Source organism: Canis aureus, chromosome 16 (genome assembly GCF_053574225.1).
Source record: "Canis aureus isolate CA01 chromosome 16, VMU_Caureus_v.1.0, whole genome shotgun sequence".
In the NCBI taxonomy this organism is placed as follows: domain Eukaryota; kingdom Metazoa; phylum Chordata; class Mammalia; order Carnivora; family Canidae; genus Canis; species Canis aureus.
The window spans coordinates 52,210,492-52,233,109 of NC_135626.1; the positions used below are offsets into that span (position 1 = coordinate 52,210,492).

Here is a 22,618-nt window from a genome sequence, read left to right on the forward strand (position 1 = left end):
TTATAATCATTATATTCAAGTGAGATATAGAAACTTTACTCTTATAAAGCTGTATTCCTCTATAGTCTTCTCTCTTTTTCAGTGCTATTATCATGACGTGTAGTATGCTTGTGTATATGTTACAAAGCCAACACTATACATGATTATAATTATTACTAGATTTATTCAGAAAAGCCTATTTCCTCCACAACAAGCAACCTCTGGTGCCACTCCTCGAAGTGCAGCTCTGGGCATGTGCATAGTCTCCCTGACCAATAGGGATGATTATGGTTTTACCCAGACTCTCTATGTCTCTCCCTTTCCCTGACCTCCCCACTAAGCTTCTGACTGCTTTGCCTCTATTGATACCACACCCAGCTGTTAGCTTCCACTAATTGCTAGTTGATTTCTTTTATTTTCTTTTTTTTTTTAAGATTTTATTTATTTATTCATGACAGACACACACAGAGAGAGAAGCAGAGACACAGACAGAGGGAGAAGCAGACTCCATGCAGGGAGCCTGATGTGGGATTCGATCCCGGGTCTCCAGGATCACGCCCTGGACTGAAGGCGGTGCCAAACCACTGAGCCACCAGGGCTGCCCCTGCTCTGTTGTTTTCAACCACAAGCTTAAATTCTCCATCGACTCAACCAGTTAAATTCAAGCATCTTTTCCAGGTTAGTGTATTTGCAGTGTTTGAGGCATGCTCCAGCTCTAGGAGGAATATTCTGAACTGTCTTTTCCTCTCTGTTAAATGTCTCGTGGTCTGTTGTTTCACTTGCTGTTAATGTGAACCTATCAGTGTCCTCTTAATGGCTCACCACTAACATCTTCCTTGTTTGACAGAGTCTTCAGGCATGAATTTCCCCATAGTCTGTTCCATACAACCTCAGTCCCCTTAGGTAAAGTTACAGAGCTCTCTGTTTTTGTGGACTGCCTATTCTCCTGAACCACTTTGACAGAACCTTTGCATGCCTGCTCTGGAGTTGGGGGAAAAGGCAATAGCCCACGTGTTCCAGAGTGAAACTGTTGGGTTGGCAGGTGTCGGAGGCCCCAGTCTTCTTGCCTTGCTCCTCTGTGTGTGGAATCTCTGCTTCATGAACGCGCTGTAACAGGGATGATCAGAGTTCAGTATTCTTTGTCCACCAGGTCTTTCATCCATTCTGCCCTAGTTCTTTCAACTCTGTCTGCCTAGAATTGTTCTTAAACATGGTGTTAGCTCTTCAGGCTGCCATGCCGGAAATCCTGCTCCTTTCTTGTCTTCTTTGCCTTATAGCAACATAATTTCCTTTTTGACCACAAATTTGGCCACAAATTTTTCCTTGCTTATTCCACTTTTCTTTTGCCTCTGGGAACAGTGGAACATGTGATATGAGAACACAATGCTGAAGGCAGTCGCAGCATTGGACATTAGGCTGTTGTTCTGATGGCCTCTTTACCTGATAGGTGGGTGAGGTTACTTTTCTCAAGCTTTGGGAAAACCTAAACAGAAAATTTTTACTACCACCAAAGGGAATATATGTTCAGCAGAATCCCTGTGACTAGGTTTATAGTGCAGGGTCTTCTTAAAAATAGCCTCATTCGCTTTCTCCAGTTTCTGTCCATAGAGCACCTATGTTATAACTTGATTTCTTGACTGTGCTCAGAGATTAAAGAGAATGTTCAGGGAACTGTATATGATCTATTGGAAAGTATTTTAAAGCTACTGGTGTAGGATCGTCGCAGATCTGGTTCAGATCTAGCCCTTTGCCCTTCTCCTCTCTAAGGGCCAAAGGAATATATAAAACTATTATTATTTTTAATGCTCTCATCCTCCCCAATAACAAGGTACCCCACAATTGATAGACATTGAAATAAGTCTGTGGATTATGAAGATGTTTAAGAGTTCAAATCCCTTCTAGAGCTACGTAATGGAAGTGGATACAGAGTGATATGAGGGAAAGGAATGTGTTAAAAATTATTCTTAGACCCTTAGGATTGTGCTGTAGTATATTAAATATCTTATCGGGAGTGTGCAAAGGGAGGACATAAAGGACTGAAGCTCCCAGGAATTAAAAGCTGTGGTGAGGAGAGTGAGCCCATAAGGAAATTGAGAAGTGGAGATCAGGATGGAAGAAGGAGAAAATCAGGAGGTTCTGGGGTAAGATAATCTTTTATGTAAGGAAAACAGTGAAGGTATGATTTGCTCTTGAGACTTTATGACAGAGGAAGGCTGAAAAGGATCCTCTGATTCTGTGGCAAGGGTGTCATTGGTGACTTTAGGAGGAATCATTTGTGTGAGGATTGGGGTGGAGTTATGTTGTGGAGGTTTGTGGGATGAATGGGTTGGTGACTTGGTGGAGATGGACACTTGGAGGCAGGAGATGACTGCTTCAAACCTCTTTTCCTTTTTGAATCCGGGAGAGGCAGTTTGAGAGCAGGAAGGTACCAGAGGAAGGAAGAGATAAGTCTTACTGTGGAGAGGAAGTTTATCATAAGAAGGGATGAGGACATCAACTCTTCTACTATATGGAGTGAGCATGGAGTAAAACAATATTGGAATAGGCAGCCATTCTGGCCCTGACACTTGTTGCTTGTGTAACCCTATGAAAACAAAACATTTAGTCTCTTTGTAGCTCCGTTTTCTCATCTGCAAGATGAAAGTAATGAAGGCTACACTGAAAGGTTCCCATGTCAAATAAAATCATGTATTGATACAACAGGTACATAATAAGTTTCTAATAAATGTTTCTTTCTTTGCTTCACCTTGCTTGCCCTATTTAATTTCAAATGTAGATGAAAATGCTATTAATGTTTTGTTTCATACACAGCCACCTTTACAAGAACACTGGCTATTCCATTAAAATCATCTGATATTTATTGAGCACCTCTATAAACAAAAAAGGGCTTAAGCATGTAGGTGACACAGTTTGATTGCATTTAAATATGGTTGCTCTGTCTCAATTGTAGAGAAAAAAAAAAAGCTATATACAAGAGTGTGTAGGAGCATAGGGAATATCTAGGCTCCTCATAGGCCCAGGTCCTGGGGACCACGATGGCTGTGTGGGAGACTGACTTGAACTGATTTGGGAAAATTCTAGGTGAGAGCATCGACAGACATGGAAAGTGACTAGACCCGGAGGGTGAGTGGAGAGAATGAGACAAAGATGATAATCTAAGTTTTGACTTGGACACTCAGAGGGATATTAGTGTCAGTCATCAAGAATTGTCTTGGTGATTGATCAGTTGAATGACTGCTGTCCCTAAAAGCTATGGTAAGCACATCAGTAACATACTCCATATATCTCACTCCATATATGCTCACTCCATATAGTAGAGGAGTTAATGTCCTCATCCCTTCTTATGATAAACTTCCTCTCCACAGTAAGACTTATTTCCTCCTTCCTCTGCTGCCTTCCTGCTCTCACACTGAAGCAGTCAGTCGTCTCCTGCCTCCAAGTGTCCATCTCCACCAAGTCACCACCCATTCATCCCAGAAACCTCTACAACATAACTCCACCCCAATCCTCACACAAATGATTCCTACTAAAGTTCAGAGGATTTCTAACAATAGTGTGGAATTAAATGAACTTTTGGCGTGATCTACACAGGAGAGTATGAAATATATGAAAATGTCTATAAATTTTTTAGGCAGTAGTGCTCTAAGGAGTCCCAGAACTAATTATTGCCACATTCAGTTTTGCAGAAAATTTTTCGGTGAATACTGCCAATCATGTAAAAACTCCATGTGTTTCTACACGTGTCACTTATAGAAAAAGTTGCTACAGGAAGTTAGCAGCCTTCCCCATGCTCTTTCCAGACGTGGAAAGCTCAGCTATGGCTACTGTGGGGGAGCGGGAGGAGCGAGGTAAGATTCCACTCAGTGCTTTTTCTTCTGTCTGTGTTTTGACTGTCATCCTTTCAGCTTGTAGCAAAAGGAATGGGTTTTCCTGTGGCTAGATGGGCCTGAGAGGTTTGAAAAGTAAATCATTAAAGGGTTTCATGATGAGATTGAAATATATTATTGATATGCTGAACACCACATGGGTATAAAACGAAAGCAAAGTAAACAGAGAATGTCTCCCCACTGACCCTAGCGAGGAATTTCCAGATGCTGTCACAGCAGGCTCTGTGGATGGAACCTTTGCTGCTTCCCGGAGGTCAAATTTATGACCTTTCCTGGACACACACACACACACCCTGGACACATGTGTGCATATACACACATTTTTCTAAAGTTGATTATTGTAAGCTTCTGGTAGTATCTGTTGCTTTCCTGCCTTGAGTGGACTTAGGACAATTAAAATGAGTTTCAGGGACATATATGATTTGAAGAGCCAGGAGAATTTGCCTTCTACCAGAGGAAGCCTAGATTCTACATTAAAATCCTGATGGACACCATTGAGGTTCTTTTTTATGGTTCACAGTCTAATAGAGCATCAGAGATACGAGAGAAATCTTAGCTCAATACCTCAATATTACAGATAAAAAATAGCAGAAGGTATAAGTACTTTATCATAGTTATGATATCTATAAACTATATCATAATTTATAGTTTATATCATATATCTAAAACTATATCATAGTTATGATAAAGTACTTATATGAACATATAAGTTCAGGCAACTGCTCTGTGGCAGAACACAGATTAAAACAAAACAAAACAAAAATCTTTCTTTTCCTTTTCAGCCACATTTTATAATGTGTTATCTCCTTTTCAGTTTTTCTCAGTGACTTTCCGAGAGACATATGAATAATCCCAAGCAGAGAATAATCTGCGAATCAGTTCTTCATTCCCTTTGTTTTCCCTAGAAAAGTTTTAGGTGAGTTATACTTCCTTTAGATTATTTTGGTTTATGTGTAACCTATCGCTGCAGGGGTCCACGTTCCATGAACATGCCATGTGGCAGAAGAAAAGCAATCTGAGATTTAAACAATTAATTTCTTTTTTTATGATTTTATTTTTAAATAATCCTCATCCCTAATATGAGGCTTGAACTCACAACATGAGATCAAGAGTCACATGTTCTATCAACTGAGCCATAAAAAAAATGAATTTCTACCTGTAGAGTTCAATGGTTTAGTTATCTGAGATTAAACATAGCTGCTTTTCTGTTTTATTTGCTGCAATATGCATGCTTTAATGCATGTTCTAATGAGGGTCACTATACCTCAGAACTGTATGTACTTTCCATCGTACAGTTTGCTTTAAGTATATTTATATTCTAAAATGCATTAAGTGTATTTATTTCTAAAACCTAGTTTATGGCAAAGTTTATAATTTATACACTAAAAATAAAGTAAAATAAAGTAAATATAAAAAAATAAAAAATAATAAAGTAAATATACTCGAGGTAGAAGGGGGATCACGGATTTTAGAGTAAAGTGAAACCTGGTTTCAAATCCCATCTCCTCCAGTTCCCCGCTTTGAGAAACACACAGGCCGATCCATGTCCCTGTTTTTTCAGTGGCATTGTGTGTGAACTGTGGATCCCATAGCATAGTTGCAAAGATAGTATAAAATAATACTCTTAAAGGCCTCATGCACCGTAGACAGTTCGTAAGAGGCATGACAAAGCGAGCCAAGCAGTCCATTCCTATTTGCTTGGTTTAATGTTCTATCACAATTCTGTGAGCTACATTTGGACTATATCATCCTGTTAGGAAAAATTAATTATTTTATTATTATCATCCTTTTGGCATTCATGAAATTATTAGACTATTTCCAGCATTCTTCCAGTCTTGAGAGAATGTGTATGCAAAGGGAACTTCCAAAGGAGCAATAGGGTCCCCATTCAACTCCACTGAACATGACAGTGGCTGTAAGCAGGTTGGTCAGTGCTGGTGCTGTCACAGCACACCCTGACCAGCAAAGGACCACGGCTGCTGCTCAGAGTGGGACACGTGTATTACCTGTTGGTGAGGGTCTGGCTCTCAGCTGTAATTGCTGGACAGCCTCTCCCAGTGATCTCATCCCAGTCTCTCATTTTACAGACATGGACATGAAAGTATACAAATTCCACTTGAAAACTCAGTGAATAGATTTGGCATCTAACAAACAGATGACCTAAGTAGAGTGTTCTGAGGTGAAGCAGGTTATGCAAGTTATCAAAAAATGTGAAATGACAGTGCTTTCAGTTTTTAAAAATTGCTGTGTTTAGTTTTAGTTTCTCTAGACATTTACTTTTATTTTCCTTGACTTTAATTTTCTTTCACCCTATGGATGATTGATAGACAATTAATTCCAAAACAATACTTTAAATTGTTATATGAAGGCATACTTTTTTTTTCTTGAAGTTCCTTACTGAGCAACTGCTGTAGACAAATGCCTCCCTGTTTCTTTATTCTTTTTTTTTCCCCAAGAGATGAGTGATTGTTTCCTTCCACAGATTAAACTGAATCTCAAGGTTAGAGCATGCATTTTAGCTCTTAGTTCCACTGATTTAGTTCTTTTTTCCTAACATGATTCGCTTGAATACTATTTGCTTTTGTGTGTGTGTGACTTTTCTTCAATTATTGATTCATGTGGTTTAGGTTCTTGGTTTGGGTCCTTTTGTGCAAGAGCTTTTTAGAGTAGTCCAAGTGGGAACATAAAGAGGCTATTTTAGAGGTATTTTAATCTTTGCCCAAAGCATCTGGAACCTTCTGAGTGAATACATTCCCACAAGTATCATAATCTGTCTGTAACAATTTTAATGAAAAAAATTGTAAATACCAGCCGTGTGATACTTGCACACCTAAAGCTAGATTCTCTAAGAGGGGAAATAAAAGGTGTTTCTACACTAGCTTCATTGAAGCTGCATTATCATTAGGGGCGAACTGACTTCTATCATGTGCAGGGGAAAGGGGCCAGATGTGAGTTCTGTACATCACAGACATACAAGGCATATGGTGGAAGGTGCTGGAGTTGGTTCATGTTTTCTTCACAGAATATGATATAACCAAAGGATTCATACCTCTATTGAGTTTGTGAACCAAATTCAATTCATGTTTTAGGAATTTTACAGGGTTAAATTTTAGAGATAGAAATACTTGGGTTTTTGAGAAAAGAACAGGGTTAAATTTTTGAGACAGAAATATTTGGGGTTATTTTCTCTTTAATAGTTCCAAGGTCATGCTGAATAATGTAGATGAACCCTGAAAATGATTATTTTTATGTGAATTTTCCCAAATATTAGTTGGTAAGATTGAGATGAGTAAAATATCTAAATAACTTGAGTTACTCTTTCACTTATTTATGTGTTTACTTATTATTTTTTTTTGGGGGGGGGGAGATTAGGAATCATATAGTCATGTCCAGCCTATGTTGGCAGAAATTTGTTTATACCTAAGGTAAATAATAAAAACCTTAATGGACACTGTATTTCCCTTCCTTTTTTCTTTTTTCCTTATTTAAATTGTAAACAACGTATCTTATGAGGAACTGGAGAAGCAGTGAGTAGTCCAAAGCAAATAATTACCTTTTCTCTTTGTTTACGAGGTTCAGAGAGAACTTCTTTTTCCTTTTCATTAAAAAAAAAACCCAAAACAAAAAACTCCCTCTTCTTTCTCCAGAAAAATTTAATGGTAAGAAATAATCCCAGCCCCACTAACATCGTTAATAAGAATGGAAAGCGCTGGGCATCAGCCTCACTGCCCGATGCCTTCTTTCCCTTCCTGAGTGAGGAATGTTAACTGCATTGTGCTGTAATGAGCCATGCCCAAACTACTGTTTTCTGGTCCACTGTTTATTTGATTTCTTTATTGTAATGAAACTCAGATGGTTGGTGTTTACACTAGCAGTGTGCTGGGCGATCACGCTGGGAACCGTTCTAATTAGCTGCAAGTGGGTCTCAGAATTAGAATGGAGGAAAGAACAAATTTTTAGTAACGACTTTAAATTGAAGCCCTCATTTATTTTCATTATGGCCAGACCAGAAGCAAGCTAATGTTTCCCAGGTCTTTCCATGCAGGGCCTGTGGCTGAGCTCAGTGGAGTAGAATTCAACTATTTCAGATGCACTCAGCCTCCATTGCTCAAGGAAGGGGAATTTTAAGATAATATTAGAATGGGCACCCACTAGAATTGTCAGGGCAGAAGACAAAGTGCACAGGAGCAGTGTGGTACTTTTTTCAACTTTGAACACAGAGAAAGTTATGTTTTTTGAATTCTGTGATCTAAAAACACCTTTTCTTCCCTGAGTGTATTTTCAGAAATGAAATCTTTTGGTGTCCATAAAGAGTGACCAGCGAATTACATTTTACCATTCAGCACATAACAGAGACCACAGGCTAACAAGAAAATGGCTTGCTCTAATGAGCCAGTGTTTATATATCTTCAGGATTTGTGGTATTCATTCTTTGGAAGCAACTAATTGGTCAATCATATGAGATTGGAACTATCCAGTCATACTTCATGTAGAGGGTATCTCTAACACATTTTCTGTAGCACAGAACATCTTTTTAATGAAGACAGCATGTAGCCAGATGTCTTCTAAGACTCCTTTTGAAATGTAATTCTAGTATGTGAATTTGTAAAACATGATTTATAAAATTATGCACCTTGCAGGGATAGTCAGAAGTTCCTCTCTGTAGAAGCACTTATGTATATATCTTTGCATATTTATTTTATTATCAACCAACATTAGGGATGTCTTTAAAAAAGTTTTTTTCAAGATTTTATTTATTTGGGTGCCTGGATGGCTCAGTCAGTTAAGCGTCTGTCTTTGACTCAGGTGATGATCTCAGGGTCCTGGGATCGAGTCCCTCTTCAGGCTCCCTGCTCAGCAGGGAGTTCATCTCTCCCTCTCGCTCTGCCCCTGCTCTCTCTCTCTCGGTCACTATGTCTCTGAAATCAGTGAATGAATGAATGAATCAATCTTTAAAAAAAGATTTTATTTATTTGAGAAAGAAAGAAAGCACAGTCCGGGGGAGGGGCAGAGGGAGAAAGGAGCAGACTCCCCGCTGAGCAGGGAGCCTGACATGGGGCTTCATGCCAGGATTCTGGGATCATGACCTCAGCTGAAGGCAGACACTCAACCAACTGAGCCACCCAGGTGCCCCCATTGGTGATGTCTTTAATGAAAGTTTAGAAAAAAGCAGAGTTTAAACCATTTGATGATTGCTATATAGAAACTCAGATGTGTTTTGCAGAAATAATACACTTTTTATAAACTTGTACTGGAAGACTTTTGTTTCTGTCCTTTAAAATGTGGCAGTGTTAATAATCTGACTTTTCTCCTGATTGGGAACAAATCCTACATTTGATAAGGTACTTGTACCTAGAAGAAACATTATATGTTCTCATTCATTTGGGGAATATAAATAATAGTGAAAGGGAATAGAAGGGAATGGAGAAGAAATGGGTGGGAAATATCAGAAGGGGAGACAGAACATGAAGACTCCTAACTCTGGGAAACGAACTAGGGGTGGTAGAAGGGGAGGAGGGCATGGGGTGGGGGTGACTGGGTGACGGGCACTGAGAGGGGCACTTGACAGGATGAGCACTGGGTGTTATTCTGTATGTTGGCAAATTGAACACCAATAAAAAATAAATTTATTATTAAAAAAAGAAAAAAAAAGAAATCTTAACAGCACTTCATACTCACTGGGATTGCTGTAATCAAAAGACAAATAATAACAAGTGTGGGTGAGGATGTAGAGAAACGAGCTCTCATTCTCTGCTGGTGAGATTATAAAATGGTGCAGCCACTTTGGAAAACAGTCCAACAGTTAAGTAAGAATTACCACACGAACCAGAAATTCCACCCATAGGTATACACCCAAGAGAAATGGCAACACGTGTCCACATAAAAACTTATACATGAATATTTTTTAACAGCATTATTCATTATAGTCAAAAGACAGAAACAGCAAAAATGTCCATCAGCTGATGAATGAGTAAATAAAATGTGGTATTTCCATATAATAATAGTCAAAAGATGGAAACAGAAGAAATGGTCCATCAGCTGATGAATGAGTAAACAAAATGTAATATTTCCATACAATGGAATATTATATAGCTTTAAAAGGAATGAAGCACTGATACACAATACAACTAGATGAATTTTGAAAATATTATACTAAGTGAAAGAAGCCACTTACAATCCAGGTTTTATGGTTCCATTTATATGAAATGTGCAGAAAAGGCAATCTATAAAGTCAGAACGTAGATTAGTAGTTGCTTAAGGCTGGTAAAGGGGATGATGGAATTTGGGGGTGATAGCTAAAGGATGTGGATTGTTGAATATATTCTAAAATGTATTAGTTGGACATATCTGTTAATATACTAAAAAATTGACGTATTTTAAATGCCATACAATTTTAATTGTATGGTGTTGAATTACAGCTAAAGAAAGCTCTAACAAAAATATAAATTGATGCTTACATGCTTTGACTTTACATATATATATATATATATATATATATATATATATTTTTTTTTTTTTTTTTTTTTTTTTTTTTTTGTAAAAGAGAATGGACCTATGGAAAAATTCTTTTGCAGCAACCAGGCATGCAGGACTCTGCAGTTCTAGGAAGTACATGTATTTCCTTTTCCCAACTTTTACTGATCTTGTCCCTATCTGGAAAGTTTTTCCACTGTATAAAGCCTTCTCATTCTCTGTGGTCTACCAGCAATGCTCTTTTCTTCTGTGAAGCCTTCCTTGATGAATCTGTCTGAAGACTTTTTCCTTGGTATTCTTACAGAACTGATGGGTAACTATCATCTCCTGAATGTTGATCAGAAGCATCTCTTAGATATTACTTAATTGAAATCATTTTATAGATGAGAACACAAACATATATAGAAGAAGAGTGCCTTACTCAAAGTCACACCACTATTTTAAATATCATCAAGGTTTCTCTATAGAGTCTTGACACCAAGAATGAAGTGCCTCCAACCCTCAAAAAATGAACAGGGAAAAAAATTATGTTTTTTCCTTAATTTTGTCACCATAAAATCATCTTCTTGCTCTGATACACCTGACATTTCTTGCTTGATTGTGGAACTACAGGAGGTGATATTGGAGGAAAGAAGGTCTCTCTGGGAGGCAGAAGGTGATGCTGGAAAAGCAGGCCAATTTAGAGCTTTATGGTAGGTTTGAATTTCAGCTCTGAAGATTTCTTATACCCTTCCATCCTATTTCTAGTAAAGATATGTGTGTTATAGGGATAACCAAATTTTTTTTTAAGATTTTATTTATTTATTCATGATAGACACAGAGAGAGAGAGAGGCAGAGACACAGGCAAAGGGAGAAGCAGGCTTCATGCAGGGAGCCCGATGTGGGACTCGATCCCAGGTCTCCAGGATAAGGCCCTGGGCTGAAGGCAGCGCTAAACCGCTGAGCCACTTGGGGATCCCGGGAAAACCAAATTTAAATGGTGATTGTTTCCTGTATGAGATAATACCCATGATCTTTATAACTTCTCCCTTGTATAATGTTCAGAGACATGATGTATGCATGATGTAAAAGAGGTAATAGATGGAAAAAAGAGAATAGCACAGGCTTTATGGGAATTCATTTTTAATCCAGTTAACCATGTAGATTTTGAGAGAACAAATTGGATCTGAAGGGGTCTAGTTCTTGGACCTATGGTAACAAACTTGTTCTTTTCTGTGTCTCCAGAAGAAATGATGGGTGTAAAGTAAGTAATACCTCTCTGCCTCATGGTCCTTCTATGAGAGTGCATTAGAAACTATAGAAGCTAAATTTCTGGAAGTTGCAATATAGAGTTTATAAGAATTATAATCTACATTTTCTCAACTTAGTTTAAAAATTATCTTTCTGTTTTTATGGCATCCTTACTGTTGTACTAAGAGTCACAGGCAGTTAAAAAAAAAGGCACTGGGTGTTGTTCTGTATGTTGGCAAATTGAACACCAATAAAAAATAAATTTATTATTTTAAAAAATGGCACATGAGATGGTCTCTGTCTTTGAAAGCACTCCACTCTCTTTTTCTTCTCCTGCCTGCTCTAATGTGGATCAGCAGGCAAGGGAAGTTGCTTCTCTTGGCACGGAGTGTCCTGTCCTCCAAATTCTCTTTCTGCAAATGAAGGTAGAGATATAAATCAGGTCAGTCCTCTTATTCCAATCTATTTTCCATCAGAAAACCCTGAGTAAATCTAATTTTTAAATCTTATTTAGGCAAGTCATCATTGCACCTATTTTCTCCATCAGATAAACACAGAGGGAAGTCTTAGATTTGCAAACCTCCAATATATTATGCGTGACACAGGAAGATCCTTAGGGTAGAAATTCAAAGTGATATTTAGGGGCAGAAATATAACTTGAGAGAGGAAGACCCTGGAGAAGCCACCATGGCCATCCTTGACTTGTTGTTTGCAGGACCTAATATTATTGACATAACTGCATTTTAAGCACTGATTCTGGAATTAGACTGTTAAAGCTGAGCTGTATTAATCAGCTGAATTCCAGAGGGGATACAGAACAGGTGTGCTTGGCATTTTGCTCTGTGAATGTTTTTATCCTGTCTTCGATTGGTAATGATAAATCATATGTTCCTAATTCTGTTCTTCTGTGTCTTATTTTTAACTTCATCCCACATCAAGGAAAACAAGACTGAGGGATGACTGCTGGCTTCCTTGTCTCCTCTGCAGATTCCTGAAGTTACGTCTTCTAAATACTGTAGGTTTTTAATTCTCCTTGGATTATTTAATCACGAGTGTCTTGGTCCTGTTTGTGGATTCATACGAAGCATCTCATAAAGGTGAAGGAAGGATAAGGACCCAGAGGCCCTTAGAATGGAGGCTATGTTACCATCTTGGCTTGAAGTATGGAAACATCCCTGTGATTACTGTAGCCCTGAAGTTAAAAGGGAATTTTCGGAAAGTTTTAAACCATAGGACTATCTCCAGGGGCTCAGATATTTTATTATTATTATTCCTTCATTATTACTTTAGAAGGAATGAAATCAATTTGGAAATTGATTTGATTCATACAGTAAGAAAAGTATTAGTAGGAGAAAGAATTTTTAAAAATGAAGAAAGAAACATGCATTGATTTGGGAGGAGTGAATTTTATTTCATGCAAAGGTTAAATCACAAAGGAAAAACTAAGAAGATATCCAAAACCAAAAACATTTCCTGTAATTGCTTTTAAAAGTGGGACCAGGAGAAAGGAATATTTTAGTTGTGACTATATTAGGAATGATAGCAATGATAACTGTGGCCCAAAAACATGGAACAGATGACAAGGGGCAAAACTCAGAAAGGAAGCAAATGACTTCCTCAGAGAAAAATCATATCTAGATATTATGGGAAGTCCCTCTTAAAGCTAAAACCAGGGGCACCTGGTGGCTCAGTAGTTGAGCGTCTGCCTTTGGCTCAGGTCCTGATCCTGGGGTCCTGGGATCGAGTCCCACATTGGGCTCCTTGTGAGGCACCTGCTTCTCCCTCTGCCTATGTCTCTGTCTCTCTCTCCATGTTTCTCATGAATAAATAAATACAATCTTAAAAAAAAAAAGAAAGCTAAAACCAGGGGTTTAATGAAAGAAGCAAATTGAGAACCAGAGCTACTTAGAGCAAATTTGGACAATTTGAGAGGGCATCGGTGGGAGGATCAGAATCCAGTCCTGCTAGCACGATTAGGTTGAGCCTGAAGATGACAAGATTATTAAAATGGGGCAGCAGGTTCAGTCTGTACCACTGGGAAACATGCTCTTGGGACTTTTGATTTATGAGTCTGAGCCAGCAGTCTCAAGTTGGCTCTCTTTGTCCTACAATTAGGCCCAGAAACATATTATGTTCTGCTAATACAGTTTTTAAAAATATTCATTTTCAAATGAGTAATTAAAAAAAAAACAATAAATCCCTGGACCCAGCACCTCACAGTGCAGCAGTCAGCTGGAGCTGAGCAATGGAAGTCATCCTTGGTGAGAATTCTTACCTCTTTCCTCTGGTTAATGTCTCCATTTGCCCAGCTTCTCTCCTTTATGTCACCCACTTGGCCTCTGCAGGCATTTGGGCCTGTGACATCTGTTAAAAAAGAAAAAGTTATACTTAAAATGAGACAAGCTAAAGGGAGCTGGCTGACACATAAGAGCATAGTCCAGACCTGGGCGAGATAATGGAGTGAGGGAGGGTGTCATGGGGGTAAAGTTAGCCTCCCTCAGCCTTGTAAAATTAGGCCAGCTTTGGGTAAATAAGAGATGATCTTGGTAGACCCAGGAAGCATTAGTTTCATAGCTCTTATTGGTAGATTTTTTTTTTTTATAATTTTTATTTATTTATGATAGTCATCAGAGAGAGAGAGACAGGCAGAGACATAGGCAGAGGGAGAAGCAGGCTCCATGCACCGGGAGCCTGATGTGGGATTCGATCCTGGGTCTCCAGGATCATGCCCTGGGCCAAAGGCAGGTGCCAAACCACTGCGCCACCCAGGGATCCCTCTTATTGGTAGATTATCATAAGAATCCATCCATCCATCCATCCTCCATCCATCCAGAGCTGTGGGTAGATTATCACAATCCAGAATCCAGAGATGTGTTGTTGAACAAAGAAATTTAAAGAAAAAAGAAATTTCAGGGATTATGGGTCAGGTGCTCAAATCACTGTAGATAAATGGTTGAATCATGCCAGCTCTGTGGCTATAGGGACTTGCCTGACCTGTGGCAAAGGAGACTATCTATACCTTCTATAAAACTGTTCAAATGAAAAACAGATAAACTCTGGGGCTTGTCAAGACAAAACCTATCAAAAACATGCTTGCAGGACACTAGAATTTCTGGTTTATAGAGCTTGAAGGAAATTTACGGGGATGGCATTGCCAGAAGAAGATAGAACCATAAGAGAAACGGTTTTAGTATGAAGGACCCCACAACTGAATAGTGTAAGTGGTATTTTTGTTATTTTTATTGTTATGTAATAGAATTTTAAAAATTCAATTAAGGTATTTTAATAGTTGTAACAAAGGGCCTTAACTGAAGTGGAGAACTGTTTATTTCTTTAGGAAAGTAAGTATAATGTGGAAAGTGAGGACATGGGAATATGATGTATTCAGAGAGTAAAATGTTTGTATGCTTTCCAAATTCATATGTTGATTTCCTAGCCTCTATTATTGGTATTATTAGGAGATGAGGGATTATTAGGAGATGGGGATTTTGGGAGAGGCGATCAGGTCATGAGTGTGCAGCCCTCATAAAAGAGATTAGTGCCCTTATAAAAGAGATGCCAGAGAGCTCCTTTTTCCCTTCCACCATGTGAGGACATAGTGAGAAGACAGCCATCTGTGACCCAGGAAGTGGGTTCTCATCACCAGATCTGCTGACACCTTGAGCTTACTGGCCTCCAGAATTGTGACAAGTGAATACTGTTTAAGCCACCCAGTCTAGGGGTATTTTTTACTACAGCAGCCTGAATGAACTAAGGCAAAATAAACTTGCATAAGAATAAACACAAGTATAAAGATAGAAGAGAACAGAGGTGATGGAGAAGAGTTAGAGATCAGAAGGAAGCCCACCAAGAATTGTGACCTGCGAAAACTTCCAAAGCTCAGGATATCCAAGAGACATAAGAACAAGGAACAGCAATGAGAACAACAAAAGGGAAACGGACTCATAGCTATAGAGAACAAACTGGTGGTGGCCAGAGAGGAGGGATAAGGAGATGAGGGAAAGGGATTAAGAGGTCCTGACTTCCAGTACAAAATAAGCAAGTCATGGGGATGAAAAGTACAGCATAGAGAATTTAGTCAATAATATTATAGTAATTTTTTATGGTGATAGATGGTGGACTACACTTATCATAGTGAGCATTTCTTAATGTATACAATTGTAGAAACACTATGTTGTACACCTGAAACTAATAAAATACAGTCTGTCAACTATACTTCAGTTTTAAAAAAATAGGGATAATCAATATTCACTACTATTTTTAATTATATGTGTGGTAACCTCCCTCACATATAGAAACGTCATGAAAATCTACTTACTGTAGAAATACCATTTTTTTGTTTTGTTTTGTTTTTGTTTGTTTTTGTTTTTGTTTTTGTTTTTGTTTTGTGGCGAGGTGCAGGTGAGGCAAACAGCTAAATTCCACGTCTGGAGCAGAGGAAAGAAAATGCCCATAGGAGATGAGATACAAGCAAAATGAACTGAGATCAAAAGTCCAGCAAGAAAAAGAATTTGAAGCTAGATGTGACCATGAGAACATGAGACTGGTATTTTGCAGGGATCTTGGAGAAGTTTTAGGCATATCCCGCAGGATGTGGAATAGGGACTCAAGCCAATTTCATTTAAATCTCAAAGGATCAAATGACCTTAGGCGACATCGCATTACAATGTTAGTTTGCCCAATGCAGAATACCTGATGCTCATTGAGTTTTCTTTCCTTTTAATAAGCTTCCTGCTGATCCAGTAATAAGCTGGCCAATGCAATGCTAAGACCACCTTGGAACACCACCTCCCGGTGTGAATGTGGGAAGAGGCACTTGAAGGGGTTGCTGATTCTGGGCTGAGGGTTTTCCACTTGGAATCCTGGTTCCAAGTTATAGTCCCATTAGAAGGATCCCCAAGGAGTAGACAAATGTGCTCTAGTATCCAGTCACCTGTTGGCAGACTCCAAATAAAAGTGAAACAAGGAGCCTTCAGAATAACCGAGTTTATGGTAGTTGGCTGGAATAGAGTTTGAAAAAATAAGTATCGCCTTCTTCCTTGGAATGTGCAATTCCTGTGTGCCAGTTGATGAGACTGAAGAAATTCTTGTATGTGAAACATTCCTATGCTGAAATCTCGGTGGTAAATCAAGAGGATGTGTTTGTGGAGACTAAAATCTGCAGTTATTTGCAGGGACTAATGGGACCAGGATAGATAAGTTTAGTAGAAAACTTGATTAAAACACTAAAGGCTTTTCTTCTGTGGATTTAAACATATTCAACTAATTTATTGAGGATATTACTTTATAAAACCTTTAAAAATTATATAGTTCGTTTGACTTAGCAACAATGAGTCTCTCAAGAGAAAAGGGGGATGAAATGAAATCAAACTTGGCTGAGGCTGAGAAGTCTTCCTTTAGTACTTTAGACTTACCTATGTCCTTTTTTTTTTTTCTTAATAGTATAGAGTGGCATAAATCTTATCTCCTTATGGTAGTTCTTGCATATGCTGTTTGGTAGTAGTAAAATTAATGTATAGTAAAAAAGATAAGGTTTCTGAATATTGAATGAGCCAAACTCGATGTACTTTTAAAATTTGGCTCAGGGTAGGGCCAGGAAGATTTTAAAATTCAGCAGTAGTTGCTATTCAGAAGGTTGTTCTAGTACCATTGCCAGTAAAAACTCAAAGTGAAAGGTCTAATGTATCACACATTGGATTTGAAAAACTATGTTCAGGGTAACAAGGCAATTCTGGCTCTCTCTCTCTCTGTCTCTCTGTCTGTCTCTCTCACACACACAACACACATACTTCAGAAGTGTCCCAAATTGCTGTCGACTGTGCTGATGTCCTGAGCAAACAGGGTGAGCACAGGCAGGAACGTCTTTACATCCCCATTTTTGCCTTTGCAAACACACATAAAAAAATAATTAAAATGATTAATTCATGCATGAGTTATTTGACACTTTTCTTTCTCGTAAGTGAAGTGTAACCCATTTGGGAAGGTATAGTTCAAGCTAGGAAAGGCAAAAAGGAAAGGAAAGAGGGCTTGAAAGTTGGATTCAGAAAGTACTGTGTTGAGGCTAATACCTGGTGATAGAACTGAAAATATTGGCTGCCAATGAGATGAAATAGGACCTGGGGGGGGCGGGGGGGCGGTCATAATAGCAGGAGCCTCAGGTCTACTGTGCCAGGTTCATCTGATTGTTACTTTGGTGGTTTCTTCCATATTGACTTTAAAGGATTGTCCCATTGATGGCCACCCCGAGGGCTAAAAGAGACATTAATAATAGCTACCATAACCTGAGTTCCTATTGCATGCCAGGCTCATGCTAAGCACTTAAAAAAAAATTCTGTAACTGAATTCTTACCATTTTATGGAGCAGATATTCTTATCCCGATTTTATACATAGATGAATACTGAGCTAGAGGAAATAATTTTTTTCCTTCCTATTTTGTATAATTGAAAGACAATGAATTTAGAATAATTAAGACTCGTATTTAGATCTTTCACCTGACCTGGGTTGTGGGAGAAACCGTACATTGTAAATTTACGTAGGGAGAATCTTTGTTGAATGTAAACTTAGACACGAGTGTTTCTATGTGAAAAGGAAGACAGTTTTTCCAAAGAACAAATTGGGGTCAGTATGTTTTATGTGGTATATGCAAGGGTCAGAGCAGGTACTCTTTGCTTTCTATTTTCTTCTTTCTAGGGTCAGACTTAGTTTTCTCAGCTTAGTGTAAGGAGAAGAAGCATCAGACTGGAAAGAGCCTGGAGTTTTTACTGAAACATGGGATTGAAGCCTTACTCTGATACTTAGTTACTGTAGAGAGTTCTAAGTGTTTCAACCATCACAAACTCACAGGTAAACTTGGGTATTTAATTTAGATTAAAGATAATGTATACAAAATGCTTGTTAGATAGTAAGCATTCTATACATGGAAGTTATTTTAGGTTTGTTTTACCTCAGTAGTTAGGGAAGTTTTCCAAAGACCCATCATTGACCAGTATGGTGGAATCAGAATGCCTTTCCTTTAACCATTCATTATGGATCAATACTCTATAAATTTATCTATGAGCTTCTTGACTCTACCTCTGTTCTTCCTTAGGCAGCCTCTGTGCTTGGGGTAATCAGTTCCTTGTATTTTTACCTAATCTAGTAGGTGTGCTTCCTCTTACCTCGCCAGAACTAGACTACAAATCCTAGAATCTCAGGATTTGATGCCAAATCTGTATGAGTTAATCTAGTTTTCTAATTCTGTCCTTTCAACTGTCATCTGTACTGATCCTTAACATTTAGTCTGTTCTTGAAAATACTTCTCAGGATGTCTTTTCCTTTTCTGCCAGGAGGTCTTTCTTTATGAGATCAAGGACAACATGGGGTTTGATCACCAACAACCATGCCAACTCCTGCTTCTCCATGTTTCCATCACTTGAAGTTTTTTTACTGGGTTTATTAAAACTATCTAGTTACTATTTGACTTGATTTAAAATTTAGATGGTCCTGTGGTAACCAAACAGCTTTCCAAATTTCTGCTTAAACATACTGGGACAATTTTATTGGAAAATAGCCTTTAAATATTTAGTTATGATCTAGGTTCCTGGAGTCTTTTCAGATGTATCCATATAAAAATAGAGTTCTAGTACACAGACTTTTATGAGATATAATGTGAAAATGGGCATTAAGTACTTGATGCCAACTCAGCATATTCTAACACCTCCCTTTATTTGTCGTAGTCAAAAGTTGATCTGTTTCACATGGTAAGTGCCAATACTTTAAAATGTTAACTCTTAAATGGAAATAAATCTAAAGTGCATCATGCTCTTACATATTTTTAAATAGTTTTTTTTCCTGATTATAAAACTAATGGATATATATTGTAAACAATTTAGAGTAAAAAGAGGCATAAAAAAAAGCAAGTCATTTACCACCCATCTCATGGATCTTATACTTTGCTGTTTAACATTCCATACATTTCTCTATGCATTCAGATATTTTAAAAAGAGGGTCTTAAATATACATTTTGTTTTTAAATCTATTTTTATTGGCTTTTCAATGTATAATCACATACAATAAAATTTAGCAATTTTTAAATGTATAGGTCATTGAGTTTTGTCAAATGCACACTCTTATAACAACTGCTACAATCATGATATAGGATATTTTTCATCATCCTCAAATATTTCTCATATCCATTTGTAATTAATCCTTCCCAACAACCCTGGCTCCATGCAACAACTGACCTGTTTTCTCCTCCTCCTCCTCCTCCTTTTCTTCTCCCCCTCTACCCTCCTCCTTATTTTACTTGCATATAATTGATACACAATGTTACATTAGTTTCAAATATACAACATAGTGTTTCAACAACTCAGTACATTATGCTCTGCTCACCAAAAGTAGGGCTACCATCTGTCACCATGCAACATTATTACAGTTCCCATTGACTGTGTTCCCTATGTTTTAACTTTTATTCTTGTGACTTACTCATTCTGTAACTGGAAGCCTGCATCTCCCACTCTCCTTCACCTATTTTATTCCCCACCATCCTCCACTCTGGCAGCCATCAGTTTGTTCTCTGTATTTATAGGTCTATTTCTGCTTTTCTTTGTTCATTTGTATGGTCTTTTAGATTCCACATATAAGTGAAATCACCTGATATTTATCTTTCTCTGACTTATTTCACTTAGCATAATACCCTCTGGGTTCACATCCATGTTGTCACATATGGCAAGATCTCACACTTTTTTTTATGGCTGAGTTATATCCCATTATATATATATATATAATGGGATATATATAATGGGATATATGTGTGTATATATATATATATATATATATATATATATATACACACACACACACGTATATGTCCCATATATATATGTATATGTATACATAACCACATCTTCTTTATTTATTTATATATCAATAGACACTTCGTCTGATTCCATATCTTGGCTGTTGTTAATAATGCTCCAACAAACATAAGGACGCATATATATTTTCAAATTAGTATTTTGGGGACTTTTTTGGGTAAATACTCAGTGGTAGAATTATTGGATCATAGGATAGCTCTATTTCTAATTTTTTGAGGAACCTCCATACTGTTTTCCACAGTGGCTGTACCAATTTGCATTCCCACCAACAGTGCCTGAGGATTCCTTTCTCTCCACATCCTTGCCAACACTTGTTATATTTTTATCTTTTTGATTCTAGCCATTCTTACAGGTGTAAGGTGATATCTCATTGTGGTTTTGATTTGCATTTCCCTGAAGATTAGTGATGTTGAGAATCTTTTCATGTGTCTGTTAGCCATCTGTATGTTTCTTTGGGAAACTGTCTATTCAGGTCCTCTGCCCATTTTTAAACTGGATTGTTTAGGATTTTTTGGTATTGAGTTGTATACGTTTTTTTAAAAAATATTTTGGATATTAACCCCTTATTAGCTATATCATATGCAAACATCTTCTCCCAATCAGTAGGTTACCTTTTTTTTTTTTTTTTCATCAGTGGTTTCCTTTGCTGTGTGGAAGCATTTTATTTTCATGTAGTCCCAGCAGCTTATTTTTGCAGCTGATCTATTTTCTTAATTTCCTTTTTGGATTGTTCATTGTTGGCATATAGAAGCATTTGATGTTTATGTGTTGATTTTGTATCCTGTAACTTTCCTGAATTCACTTACTAGCTTTGATATTTTCTCTTTTCTAGTGTATCTTTGGGATTTTCTTTATATAGGATCATGTCATCTATGAATAGAGATAGTTTCACTTCTTCTTTCCAATTTAGATACTACCCCCCCCCCCCGCCCACCCTTGCCTAATTGCTCTGACTAGAAGTTCCAGTACACTGTTGAAAAGCAATAGTGAAAGCAGGCATCCTTGTCTTGTTCCTGGTATTATGGGGGGAAACTTTCAGGTAACTTTCACCACCAAGTATGATGTTACCTATAGTTTTTCATAAATATCATTTATTGTGTCAAGGAATTTTCATTCTATTCCTAGGTTTCTAAGTGTTTTGTTATGAAATGGTGTTGGATTTTGTCAGATGCTTTTTCTCCATCACTTGAGATGATCATATATTTTGTTTCATTCTTTCCACTAATGTGATGTGGTATATTGATTTTCTCATGTTGGACTACCCTTACATTCCTGAGATAAACCCCACTTAATGATGGTGTATAATCCTTTCAGTATGATTTTATGTTTAGATTACTAATATTTTGTATTGGTAATACTATTTATTGATAGTCATAGGATATTGGTCTTTAGTTTTCTGGTGGTTTCTTTGTCTGGCTTTGGTATCAATGTAATGCTGGCCTTCTAGAATGAGTTAAGAGCTTTCCCATCCTCTTACTCAGTGGGGGGTGGTTAGGGAAGAAGGGGAAGAGGAAGAGGAAAGGAGAATATCTTAAGCAGGCTCCACATCCAGCTCAGAGTCTCATGTGGAGCTAGATCTCAGAACCCTGAGATGATGACCGGAGCCAAAATCAAGAATTGGATGCTTAACAGACTGAGCCACCCAGCCATCCCTGTAATGAGGTTTTTAATTATTGATCCAATCTCTTTACTTACTATATGTCTGTCCATTTTTTTTAAATTTCTTCTTGAGTCATTGTGGTAATAAGTGTGTTTCTCGAAAATTTTCTCTTTCACCTAAGTTATCTAATTTGTTGGCACACAATTATCCATAGTATTCCATTGTAACCCTTTTTATTTCTGTAATGTTGGTCATAATGTCTCCACTTTTCTTTTCTTATATAAATTTTATTTATTTATTCATGAAAGACACAGAGAAAGGCAGAGACACAGGCAGAGGGAGAAACAGGCTCTATGCTGGGAGCCTGATGTGGGACCTGATTCCGGGTCTCCAGGATCACGACCTGAGCTGGAGGCAGATGCTTAACCGCTGAGCCACCCAGGCTTCCCTCCACTTTTATTTCTGAGTTTAGCACCTTTTACATATCAATATTATAACAGTCATCGTATTGTACTATAATTGTTTACATGCCTATCTGCCCGTTAAGCCGAACTCTTAGAAGTCAGGAACCAAATCTTTTACATCTGTCAA

At 37.8% G+C, this 22,618-nt stretch overlaps 2 long non-coding RNA genes across 2 annotated transcripts in view; one reads left to right on the forward strand and one right to left on the reverse strand.

Annotated features, from left to right (window-relative positions):
- The first annotated feature begins 292 nt into the window (after positions 1-292).
- Positions 293-12,814, forward strand: LOC144286927 (uncharacterized). Its single transcript, XR_013354873.1, has 3 exons — positions 293-657; positions 10,953-11,032; positions 12,511-12,814. It is a non-coding gene; the product is annotated as an uncharacterized LOC144286927 (long non-coding RNA).
- The window catches only part of LOC144286924 (uncharacterized), a 1,061,786-nt gene continuing 1,050,614 nt past the window's right edge, over positions 11,447-22,618 (reverse strand). The window contains exons 2-3 of the long non-coding RNA XR_013354870.1: positions 13,847-13,935; positions 11,447-11,984 (exon numbers count right to left, since the gene is read on the reverse strand). This is a non-coding gene — a long non-coding RNA (uncharacterized LOC144286924). The remainder of the gene's footprint in view (positions 11,985-13,846; positions 13,936-22,618) is intronic.